General features: G+C 33.7%; 1 protein-coding gene across 1 annotated transcript in view; it reads left to right on the forward strand.

Annotated features, from left to right (window-relative positions):
* SLC13A1 (solute carrier family 13 member 1) overlaps positions 1-13,065 on the forward strand; it is a 76,831-nt gene that overhangs the window by 25,901 nt on the left and 37,865 nt on the right. The window lies entirely within an intron of this gene.

The following is a 13,065-nucleotide window of genomic DNA, read 5'->3' on the forward strand; positions in this document are numbered from 1 at the left end:
TGGACAATAGAACCATCCAATTAAATACTATTATTTTTGGCTGCTAAAAAAAAAAAAGCCAAAAGAGAGTTATTCCATTGAATTAAAATAAATCCTGTAGGGTGTGACTTTGAATTTGATCTACAAGTCAAAAAAATTTACAAATATTACTCCCTTTTTGGGGAGAGAGGTATAAATTAAATTTCAGAGAAGAGAAATTTCTTTCTCCGAAAGGAAAGATTACTTTCAATCTCATTAGGTAACCACCGTTGACATTTTGAGTTCTTTTCTTTTTTCTTTTTTTTTTTTTTTTAGAGACAAGGGTTTTGCTTTGTTGCCTAGGCTGCCATACAATGGCACAATCATGGCTCATTGAGTTCAAGCAATTCTCCCACCTCAGCCTCCTGAGTAGCTGGAACTATATAGGTGTGCACCCCCATGCCTGGCCAACTTTATTTTTGGAGGCTGAGTAGTTGGAACTATAGGTGCAGTTCCAGCTAGCTATACTATACCTACGAAGTGTAGTGTAGCTATACCTACACTAAAAAGCAAAGAAGCAAACTGATAAACATTTAAAGGCAACATTGTGGATCAGATTGGTTTCATTTTATGTAGAAAGACAAAAAAATTGGTTTGTAACTAAAACTTGTCAGCTCTAATATTCTTGTTAATAGAACTACAAAGTTCTCATACAGATAATAATGATGATAATTTTGCTAGTGGTGATAAAGACTATATATTAATGTTGAAGATGATGGACAGTTAGTAGTCTAGGACCTGATTTTTAAAGTATTCATATTGAAGAGTAATGTTCCTATGCTGCCTATCTAAAAAAGAGACTTGTTCCGTGACTTCACTTTTATGACGTCCTCTTCTCACTGTAGGCCTTGGCCCAAATACTAACTGGGCTCTCTACTTGTGCAAAATAAAGTGGTGAATAGTAACCAAGCCCATAAATCCCACATTACCCCCTAAAAGTAGGTGAAACATTTGTAGAGAAGAAAAGGTACTGGGAGATGAAAGGAATATCCTAAAAGTACCCTGACAGTACCTGAGGGAATATATTTGTCAGGTTCCATTGGGGGAACTGGTAGACCAATCACCATGCATACAATTTCCATGGGAAATGAGTTCTAGGTATCCAAAAGTCCATGTGTAGATACCAAAGAAGGAATAAAGTTGCTAGTTCTTTCCCTCCCATGCAAGCATTAGTATCATTCAAAGAGACACCCCAGAGTTTTACATCAGCTCAATTTCTAAACCTCCAGGCATCTACAAATGAAAGAGATTGGAAAATCAGTACATTTTTAATGAAAAATCTGAGATAATTGATTTTCATTAGTTTAATGTAACTTGTAATTCCTCAAAGGGAAAAGTTCAAAGAAAAAGTATCCTTGAACAAATTGCATCTTGCTTTTAATTAGTTATTGTTTAGTTTGGGGGTGAAAATCCTTATGGTTGAAAATCCAGTTGTTCAAGACAACACTGCTTAATGTTCTCCAAAAATTCAAAGGAGTCTTGTAAGTACAGTAATAAACATGGTTCATAATATTAGAAACGAGAGGCATTAGTTTTGCCAAATAAGGAGATATTAATTCTGGAATGCCTGGCTCCTACGTCAGATAAGAAAAAGGTATTTTAGCTTAGATCACATAACAAACAAAAGTTGGTTCTCCTTCATTATTCTTTCATTTTCCTAAACTGGGAGAAATTGAATGGCCAAGGCAGGAATTAGTGCTGCTCAACCCTTACCTGACCCAACCTAGATGTCTCCTTCCATTCATCCAGGGGTTTATAGAGAATATTTGTAGAAGAGCTAAGTAAAGAGAGACAGGGAGACTACTACACACCCTGTAGGAATCACAGCAACAACTTGTTAACGTGCCCTGACTCCAGATTTCAAGCTTTATTAGAGTCAAAGAGCTATCTCAGTTGATGACCATTCTTAGCTGTGGTCTCATAAAACATTCATCTGTTAAAGCAATTATTGACTGTTGACAATATAATTTCTCCCATATATCTTTATTTTATGAATTACAAAAACCTAGTTCTTCACATTTTATGTTATTATAATATTATCTAGCAAACAGCATAAGCTCAGCCTTATTAAAGGTATCTGTACTTTAACTGTACAATAAATCTGCCACACTATATCACTTATTTGAATACTGTATTTTATTTATTGAAATACTCAGCAGTGCTGTCCTATGCATCTTCTAGTGGGTTTTTTTTTGTTTAAAAAGAAGTATGTTTATTTTGTTAGCAAACTGAATTTTCTGTATTTTGTTTATGAAATATTTCATGTATATATGCATTTATAAAATGTGACTAAACATTTTAGAGAATAATAAAACGAATAAGATGATGTATACCACATCCTAGCTTAATGACCAGAACATAATGATTCTAAAATCTACCTGAGCCTTTCTCTGATTCTTTTTCTTTTCTTACACAATCACCCCACCCCCTTGCCAAGTTAGCTGTAGCCCAAAATTTGGTGTTAATCATTCACTTGTTTTCTTTTGTTTTACCACTTACACTAATTTAAGGTATAGATTGGTCACCACAACAAAAACTAAAAATAGCAGAAGTTTCAACAAGATAAAAATAGGCTGGTATGGTGGTCCCCTCGTCACCATGATAGGCTCTTTCTATCTCTTCTTTGCCATTTCCAACACTGGAACCTTGTAGTTCAAGATGGCTCCCCCATCTCCCTCCATCCATTCAGTATCCCAGCTAGCTGCTCAAGGAAAAGAGAAAGTAATATTTTTCTTGTGCTTTTAAAACATTTCTCAAATAATCTTTTCAAACTATTGTCTATTTTATTAGTCTTATGAGACTTGTTAAAGAACCAACTTCTGACTCTTTTCATCCTCTCTATATAATGTGTATTTTACATTATTATTAATAGTTTTCTTTATTACTTTGTTCTGTCTACCTTATTTGTGTATTTATGCTCTTGCTCTTTTGCTAATGTTTAAAATTTGACCTTTACCTTATTAGTTTGGAGTTTTTCCTTTCTTCCAAAATAAGGATTTAAGGATGTGAATTTTCTTCTATTACTTAAGCTATTTTCCATATTTTTCAGTTTTCTGTTTTCCATTATACTAGATGATTTGACTCAAAAGATACTTAGAAATGTGTTTTAAAATTTAAAATAAATTAGGTTTTTGGCTACTTTAAAATTTTTTCTAACAATTTTTCTGTGATTAGAAACTGTGGCCTATTTATCAGTTCTCCAAAACTTGTTGAAGCAGCTTTTTGGACTAGCACATGGTCAACTGTAATAAGTATTTTTCATTGTGCTTAAAATGAATCATACGTTTTCAACTAATTAGGTTCAATGTTTCCCAAAACTCTGTAAGATCAAGTTGCTAATTGTGCTTCTGAAATCTCTGTGATCTGATCACATTTTGTCTCTTTAATTCAGCAATTGATGAGACTGTTTTGTTAAACTCTCCCTCTACCTTGTGGATATGTCTATTTCTTCTCATAGTTCTGTCAGTTTTGATTCTGCAGTATTGTTAGATTATGTTATTTGGAACTCATTTAGAATGTTTATATGTATATGATTGATTAACCTTTTATCATTTTGCTGTGCACTGCTTCATCTATCTTAAAGTTTTTTTGGTCTTAGAGTTGATTTGTCTGCTGATAATATAGCACCCCCAGCTTTTTGTTTGTTTGTTTTGTTTGTTTGTTTTGTTTGTTTGTTTTGTTTGTTTGTTTGTTTTGTTTGTTTGTTTGGTTGGTTTGTTTGTTTGTTTACCTGGTGTTTCTATCCTTTCACTTCCAGTATTCCTGTGACCTTATGTTTTAGTTGTATCTCTTTTATTATTTATGTTTGAAAATTTTTACCTCTACCTGACGTGTTTTATCTATTTAAATGATTCGTGTATATATTTATAATAATTTCTACTGCCAGATTTTAATTTTTTTCCAAATATTCTTTCCGTCTTTCCTTCCTGCGTTCCAATGCAGTTTTCTTTTTTTATTTCATGCTCATACACTCATATGGGTGTATTCTAGAATCTGTATTTTGTGTCTATTTTAGTTGTCCTAATCATTTTACTATATTATTAGGCAGCAAGGGTTGCCATGACAAAATACTACAGAACTGTAAAAATCGATTATATTTTCTCCCAGTTTTGGAGGCTAGCCACGTACAAGATCAAGGTGTTATCCGGGTCGGTGTCTAGTGAGACCTCTTTCTGGCTTGTACAAGGCCTCATTCTCACTGTCTCCTCACATGATGTTTCCTCTGTGCACATGCAGCAGGAAGAGAGATTTCTAGTCTCTTTTGCTCTTCTTATAAGGACATCAGCCCTATTGGATTAGGCACCTTTCTTCGTTTAAACTTAATTACTTCTGTAAAGGTCCTTTACCAAACACAGTCACTTTTAGTGTTAGATCTTCAACATATGAATATTGAGGGACATAATTCAGTTGTTAATATCATGTCTACTTAATATATAAACATGTAAAGAAAATACATTTTTTTTCCTGAACAGTGTAAAGACCCTAGGATATTTTAATTTAGACTATTCCTTTTTATTTACATACTACTATTTTCCATTTTTTCAGTTCTAGTCTATTATTCCTCTATAAATTACATAATTGAATTATTTTAAAAAATCAGTGCTCTGTAGAGTTATACACATATTTATTAATATCTTTGTTCACCGTTGTTTCTGCTTCTCAGACACCCCCATGTAGGGTCATGTTCCCTCTTCCAGAATATACCTTTTGAATGTACTTTAGAGAATGATTTTGGTGTTAAACCCACAGTTTTTGTTTGATAGGAAGATTTCTATAATTCTTGAAACATGCTTTTGTGGTTGTAATGTGCTAGATGGGTCATTATTTTTATTTGCACACTGAAATATATTTATATATTTAGATTACCTTTTGGCCTTTTTTTCTATTTAAATGTTGGCTAGCTATCAGTCAATTATCACTCATATCATTGATATCAGTCAAATTATCAAAAGACTAGAGGCAATCTTTTCTCTTTGCTTTGTGTGTGTGTGTGTGTCTGTGTGTGTGTGAGAGAGAGAGAGACAGAGAGATAGAATTTTACTTTGCTATACCTAAGTGTATATTTCTCCTGAATCAGTGTATTGATCTTTTCCAACAATTCCTGAAAATTTTCCTGTGTTATTTCTTAACATTCAGTTACCTCATCCTAGTTCTCTGTATTCTTTCCTTCTGAGTCTCCAATTAAACATGCTGCACTTTCTCACTTTCTAAGCTTCTTAACATCTGTTTTTCTTTTCTGTGTTTTGCTGAACTTTATTATAAATAGTAACTTCTGATTTATCTTTTAGCTTATTTTCTCTTTAGCTACATCTATTTTGACCTATTTACTGAGCTTTTAAATTATTAAATTTAATTTATATAAATTTTATTTGTCTTTTTAAGATTTTCTTGGTAACTTTTATAATCTTTTTCATATTTTTAATTTCTTCTGATTTTTTTAATCATATATAAATGTATTTATATTTTGTGTCCATGTCTAATAGCTCTGAAGTCCTTGTGGGTCACTTTCTTTTACTTAGTATTTATTTATTTATTGCTGGTTCTCATTTTATTAAATTATTTTCTTGCATGTTTTGTGCTTTTAGACATTGAAATGTTTTGTTATTAAACGTTGATGGAAATTCTTTAAGTCCTGTGTGATAGCTGCTTGTGAGAGTTTTCAATTACATAGCTATTTCTTTTTAATACAGAGTAACATTAATTTATTCTTTAAGAAAAATGCTCATGGTTAGGAATTTTTAAGGAATATTGTTTTCCCTTAAGTCAGCGTGACATTTCTTTTCTCTCTACTTCTGCAAAGAATACCAGCTTTATGTGTGTTTTCTTATATGATTCCTCATGCACATTTGGCCTGGGGTAATAATATCTTTTATACCAAGCTCTTCTTGCAATGGGATAAACTGAAATCCTATTTTAGATCCAGCTTTAAAAATACTGATGCACTTTAAAAGATGGTTTTTAATATTTAAATAACATCTCGTTCAGCAGGGAATCTGATTTGTCATGCTGCTGGATAGACAAATCTCCTACATTATTATATTTTGTTTCAGTAATTTTTACAACTAGAAAGAACAAGATTTTTCTCAGTGACTCTCACACACACACACACATACACACACACATCACACATTTTTTCCTAAGAAATTATAAGGGAAGCTTCCAAATAGTTAACATTTAGGTAAATAACATTTTGTAAGTAAACACAGGATTTAATCATAACTTTGAATATTTCTGAAAAATAGTGTTTATTAATAAAGATTCCTCATGTCCTTATGCTACATTTTAAATATCTCTCTATTCCTCACACACACAATAAATGTTTATTACTTTATAAACACATCCAAATTCACAATATGTAACAGTTCTTTATTAACTATGGTGAATATAAATTCTATTTCAAAGAGTCTTATTTGTAACTTCAATTTTACTCCCAACTCCTCGGAATTCTTCAGGTTATTACTGTTTATATCTTCGTGATGAGTTCCTAAGAGGAGTAAGGGGAAGATTCTCTCCTACATTTTCTTCTATTCACTTATCGATTACTTTTATTCACTAATTTCTTTACAGAAATAATCTTCTTATGACATTCAAAACCATTAGAACACTATAGGAAGGCTGGTTTAATTAAATAACATAATCTGTTATTCACTTAACTGAGCGCCTTTAAACTCAATAGGCAGAAACAAAGGACAGGTGCCCACTGTCTCATTTCTTTTGCACACTATGGAGCCTCCACTCTTCTGTTTCCTTTTTAATTACATCATCTACCAACATATGGACCACAAAAGCACCAAGGTCAAAAGTGGGCATTATATATTAGTAAATATGAATTTCTTTATTTTTTAATGTAAAAAGATAAATATTGCATCTTCCATTAAGATGGCAGGTTAAATAGGCCCATTTGTTACCACCGTTCTAAGTCTTCATTAAAACAAGAACAAATAGACTTTCAAAGTGATCATAAAAATTATATAAACATCAACGAAGACATGACAACAAAATCATTTTGGAAGCTGGAAAGTAAAAGGATGAGTGGAAAATAACCCCATTATCCCCAGTAATCCCATGGAAGCTAAACCCTAAATTGGTAGTAAGAAAAGCCAGTAAACAATTCAATTTCCATAGCAGCAGGGTTCAACGATTTTAAAATGTTGAAAAGTAGGAGGCAGAAAAAATTGCTCATGAAGCCGCTAAATCTTCTGCTTTCTTCCCCAAATCCACATGGATGCAACAGCTTCTAATCCACCAAACAGAAACAAAATCTTTAGACATGGTAAAATGGGATAAGGAAAAGCAGGTCCAGTTCTGGGTTGGGGGAGGGTGTCATGAGGAAAATAGGGGTGCTGAGTGATAGCTTAGAAGCAGAACATGGAGAACCCTGCCTTCTACCCCCACTGGCCAGGTCTGTGCCTTATACATGTCAGCAGGCAGGAGGCCCAATGATGTTTCCCTGGAGAACACAATCAGCCTAAGGGAAAAGATGAAAACATTGACAGAATTTTTCTCAAAAAGAGGCCCAGTTAGATGACATTATAGTGAAGTTTACAGGCAACAACAAATTCCAAAATATGAGTGCAGAACTTCTACATAGATATTTACTGCCTAAAATGTGAGCAGACAACCACAGATTCCTGGATATCTGACAAAAGCTTCAATTATGAAAGACAGAGTCCCAAACAAACAAAGAAAAACAACAATTTTCAGGAAACAGAGACTATGCAAGAAGAAGAAACTACAAAAAAGAAAATATCATTAATATAATCAGAGAGGTAAACAAATAAATTACTTGTATTTATGAAATACAAACAGCATTCTATAAAAGAGAATCAAGAAGGCAAAAATATAAAATATATAAATGTAAACTATAAAATACAAAGATATAAAAGCATAAATGGAAAATTCAGTAGACAAAATAGAAAGAAACGGGATTAAGGAAATAAGAGGAGTTTCCAAAAAAGAATAGGAAAAATAAGAGAAGAGGACATAAGAAATTCAAGAAAGCTTTCACAATGGAAGAGTGCAAGTTTTATGATTAAAGGACTCACTAAACGTCATCAAAATGAATGAAACAGACCCACACAGGGCAGGGCGTTTTAAAATCTTTGAGATTTCAGCATGCTATAAGAAGGTCCTAAAAGCTCTCAAAAAGGAAGAAACACTAATTCCTTACAAAGGATCAAAAATATGAATGGCTGAGTACTTCTCCACAGCAACACTACTCAGAGACAGCAGAAAAAACTGCCTTCAAAATCCTGAGTAACATTTATTTCCAACCTAGAGTCAATATCCAGTCAAACTACTGAAGTAAGAGGGTAGGTTTAAGTCTAGATAGCTCTTTGCAGTTCTAGAGGAAAAAAAAAAAAACGACTAGATTTAGGACAGGAAGGGAGGCCCTAAAAGAGATGTCACCAAGACAATAAAATGTGTAGAATATTGATGTGAATTAGGTATCCTATCACTTGATTGTTCCAAGGGAATGTTTAAGCAACCAGGAAATATCTGGGACTGATTCAGTAGTATCCACTTAAGAAAACAAGCAGGTGAAAGAGGGAAAATACATATTTTAACTTAGAGAAGGGGCAGGAAAAGTAATGTATATCATATTTCTAGCTGTTAATGGAGCTCTAGACAACACATTGAAAATTTGAATTCTGCGCTATGAGCAAAATGATGACAGAATAATTGGAGGATGATAAGAGACATAAAAAGTATACAGACTCAGTGAAGGAAGACGAGAAAGAAATCTGCAATCGCTGCCACCAGGTGGCAATAGTGAGTTACATGTGGACCTGCAGGATTTCTGTTGTGACAGGTCCCTTGTGATGATGTCATTGGATTCCACATTTGGTCATGTACTCGAAGAAAATTTTTTAGTAACTTGGAAGAAGATGTGGAAGGCATACCCACAAGGTCTTAGATGTCAAATATTTGTGTGGAATAACTATGGTAGACAGAAGGGATTGAATAAAAACACAATAGGTTACCATGTGGTAAAAGCAGTATGAATCGAAGCTCAAGTTTTAAAATTCACATAAATAAAGTAGTCTGGAAGGCAAGATTGTACAGGAGAAATTTACTGAGAGGGAACTCACAGACATAGATTCTGCTTTCAAGTCTGCAGTAATCAGCTGGGTCACACTTGAGACCCATTTTGCTCTTCTGAAATATTAGATTTTTATACCAGATAATCTCAAACCTGTCTGCTCTAATAGTCTATCTATCTTCCTTTATATTTTTTAAAAAACCTTATTTCTGGTTATAAAAGTTATAAAAAGTATCAAGAAGGTGGAGGATACCCCTAATCTTATAATTAAGAAATAACTATCGTTAATATTTTGATACATTTCATTTCAGCCATATATATATATATCATTAAATATATTATTATAAATTAAATGTAATATTATATTATTAGCATATATATTAATATTAAAAATTAAATGTAATATATTACATTTCAGACACACATATATATGTAGAAATATTGTTTTAAAAATTTACATAATTTTGTACTTTTCATTTCACATAAATCTCCTTATACATTATAACACAAGTACTTTTTTATTCATAATGTATCTGTGACTACATCCTGTGGTCACCTCAGCACAACAGGTTTTCCCTGGCCACGTCATTATTGGCAATCCTCAGTTTCACCTCTTTTGACATTTTGCTCCTCCTCTCATCTTTGCTTTGGAATTCTTTTTTTCTCCCAAACTTTTAGGATGAAATACACACACACACACACACACACACACACACACACACACCAAATTCCTCCTCTACTTATGGAGATTGTAGTGATTATTGTATTGTCCTGATATCTGCAAACGTATGTGCCCTCTGCATCAGACTCTCACTTTTTACCCCAAATGATTTATTCCACCTCCCTCTCTCAGGTTAAATGCTTGGTCTCAGGTTGAAACTATTATCTGGGCAGAAGACTAAAGATTAATCTGCTGTGATACCTGCCCCCTTTTTATAATTTCTATACCATTAGCTCAATTAGTGGCTCATTTCAGGCTTTCCTAAGAGCCCTAGTTTTCAGCTCAGTGCCCTCTGCTGCTGTTGCTCTGGTCCTCATGCTTTACCCTTAACTTCAGTATCGTCTCTTCTACTAGTTCAGTCCAGTGAGCACCAGTGAACACAAGCAATCGGTAAAAATAACAGTAAATCTGAATGCATGGAGCCCATGCTTACTGGCTAGATAAAAAAACAATCTGCATTCACCATCCCCTCTCAAAAACTCCTCCTCTTAACCTTTAATTTGCATTGTGATGTATTAGTGTTAACATTTACTGTAGAATTCAAATTTACCCTGGATTTTAATGCCTTTATAAATTGTCAATGATAGTTGCATAAACATCAGCTCATGAGCAGTAGCAATATGTATATGTTAAAGGTTCTTGTTAATAAAAAACGTATGGCTAATTCATAAGGCATAAAGCATGGCAAACATATTAATCTGTTTCTGTTTTGATTTTTTGTTTTATGTCTTCTGATGTCTTTAATAATTCTCCATATATGCATATATTTACAGTTAAGCTTTTATATGAAATCCAATTTGTTCTATATTTATATTTTTGAAAGTTTTAAGGTGGCAAAGAGAAATCGTATAAACATTACATATTTTAAGATTCCATTTTTATTATCAATTTAATAATATTCAAATTGTGCATCACTTTCTGGTTTGTGTTTGAAGTCTTCCCTATAGAAATATTAAACGTTAAGCCCTAAATTTCAATTGTCACTTTGTATCACTCATAAGACTTTTTAAACATATTTCCCTATTTTATTTACATAACCACTTATTTTGTGTCAAATTTCAATGGCATTTTTTTTTATCACATGGAAAATACAAATCATTTCCATGTATAAAATATAAGGCAAACAGAGATGTCTGTAAATTAATCTATTTTGGGTGAAGCATAGAGTCCTTTGGAGGCTGACCTTTAATTAGAAAGTAGGTCAATTACAATCCAACGCACCTGACCCTGTCATGCTAAATGCCATTTTCTTATCTATCGTGACTTTCAGTGAGTAGTAATATTTTCCTTAACACGACTTTTCAAAAAGATCTTTTTATAATGTCTCAAATAGCATGCTTCTCTGTATGGATAAGCACAACATTTCTTCTATTCATCCCGGAGAAGGGAGAACCCTTGCATGCTTGTAGTGGCAATATAAATTGGTGCAACCATTATGGAAAACAATACAGAGATTCCTCAAAAACTTAGAGAAAAAATAGAAGTATAATGTGATCCAGCAGTCCCACTTCTGGATGTATGTACCCCCAAGATGAAATCAGTATGTCAAAGAAATATCTGCTTCCCCATATTCATTGCAGCATGCTTCACAATAGCCAAGATATGGGAACAACTTAAGTGTCCCTTGATAGATGATGAATAAATAAAATGTGCTCTGAGTTACCGTAATAACTGCTTTATGGTTGTCCTTGCGTCAATTATTGCCTACTTGAGACCTTTCCTACACATGGCTGCCTAAAAAAATGTACAAATGTATTTAGGAAACACACAAATAGAAGAAGACAAAAAGATAACAGGTGTTTGTGTATTCCTTAACTACATTTAGATTTTTGTTTAAAGGCTGTGGTGTGTAGAATGGGTCTGTAATAGGCAAGAATTGATGTAATAATGAAACACATTATTTCATTAACATAGGCCAGAGGCAAAGTTGACTGAGACCAGGGAGACGACAGTGGATATGGAGAAAATGGAACAGAGTCCAGGCATATTTCAGTAAATACAATTGACAGAATTTGATGGGATGAGAAAGATAGTGTTTTTAAGGAGGACAAGCAATATGTCATAGCAAAGTGGCTGACAGTATGAGCTCTAAAGCAAGACTGCATGATTTCAAAACCCAAGTCTGCCATTTTCAGGCTCTGGGTCTCGAGCAATTCTCTTAACTTCTCTATGTCTTATGTCTTTCATTCATAAAATGACATTGTAATAGTACCCACCTCATTGTACTGTAAGACTTAAATTAATTAAAATATTTAATTGATTTTAACTTGCACCAGAACTTATTACATGCTAAGGACACTGTTTCTTATTATAGTGATGGTGATGACAGTAGCTTAGATAGGTGATCCTGATGAACTAGGTTTGACAAAAGAAGTAATATCTTTAGTTCTGAACATTTCTAGATTGGAGTTTTGTTGAAGACATTCAAAATATATATATTCACAAATCAGTTGAAATATATATATATATATATATATCACAAATATATATAGTCTTGAGACAGAGTTTTGCTCTGTTGCCCAGGCTGGAGTGTGGAGTACAGTGGTGCAACTTCAGCTCACTGCAACCTCTGCCTCCCAGGTTCAATAAATTCTCCCTCCTCAACCTCCCAGGTAGCTGGGATTATAGGTGCCCACAACCACACATGACTAATTTTTGTATTTTTAGTAGAGGCAGGGTTTCGCCATGTTGGCCAGGCTGGTCTAGAACTCCTGACCTCAAGTGATCTGCCTGTCTTGGTCTTCTGAAGTTTTGGGATTACAGACAGGAGCCACTGTGCCTGGCCATCAAATTAGGTATATGGGATTGAAAACATTCAATTTCAGGAGTAATATCCTCTGGGAACCATCCATTAACATGCATAGGTGGGGAAACTCTTCCAAAAGAAGTTTAGGAATGTATTGACTATGTACCACCAGTATCAACAGAAAAATAATGAAAAGCTTTGGGAGTAGTGGCAAGAAGGGAAGACATGAGGGAAGAGTTTGGTATAGGACAAGAAAGAAGGATGAGGAAATGAATGAAATTTGGTTTTAAAAAATATTTCAGTGGTTTAAGTTTAGATACTTTTATTGCTACATCTCTATTGATGGAAAGATAAACGCTCTATTAGTCAGCTCACATCATCATAAAAAAACACCACAGACTAAGTGGCTTAAATAACAAAAATTTATTTCTCACAGATCCGGAGACTGGATCAGGGTCTGCCAGGGTCAGTGTCTGGTGAGGCCTCTCTCCCGGCATTGCAGACAGCCACCTTGTTGTAGCTTTCTCCATGGCAAAG

Source organism: Callithrix jacchus, chromosome 11, assembly GCF_049354715.1.
Source record: "Callithrix jacchus isolate 240 chromosome 11, calJac240_pri, whole genome shotgun sequence".
Taxonomy (NCBI): domain Eukaryota; kingdom Metazoa; phylum Chordata; class Mammalia; order Primates; family Cebidae; genus Callithrix; species Callithrix jacchus.